The sequence below is a fragment of the Penaeus monodon genome, chromosome 19 (assembly GCF_015228065.2).
Source record: "Penaeus monodon isolate SGIC_2016 chromosome 19, NSTDA_Pmon_1, whole genome shotgun sequence".
NCBI lineage: Eukaryota > Metazoa > Arthropoda > Malacostraca > Decapoda > Penaeidae > Penaeus > Penaeus monodon.
The window spans coordinates 10,994,679-10,995,029 of NC_051404.1; the positions used below are offsets into that span (position 1 = coordinate 10,994,679).

A 351-nucleotide genomic window follows, 5' to 3' on the forward strand; every position below is an offset into this window, starting at 1 on the left:
GTGTAATAAAACTATGATGTAGTGTAGCTCAATAAAGGATAATGGGATATACTATATACTCTAATTCAACACAGTGTCATGCAAAATACAATGATATAATACCCTTTGCGACGTATATACAATGTGTTTGTATCATGATGTCAGCTGACATATATTCTGATGCCAAGAATGATGTTGCCCTTTTCAAAACCAGTCATGCACAAATGTGTACGTCAGTTCTTGCCTTGTCATGTTTGCGTTACCCTTTTTCGTGTCAAATATCACTGTCATTTCTTTTCTTGTCACGTTACGAATCGTTAGCCTTTTATCCTCTTTGTCATATCATAAATACACTCTATAGCCTGTTGGCAC

At 35.6% G+C, this 351-nt stretch overlaps 1 long non-coding RNA gene across 1 annotated transcript in view; it reads right to left on the reverse strand.

Moving 5' to 3' along the window:
* Positions 1 to 351, reverse strand: part of LOC119585450 — a 13,246-nt gene that overhangs the window by 10,850 nt on the left and 2,045 nt on the right. The window lies entirely within an intron of this gene.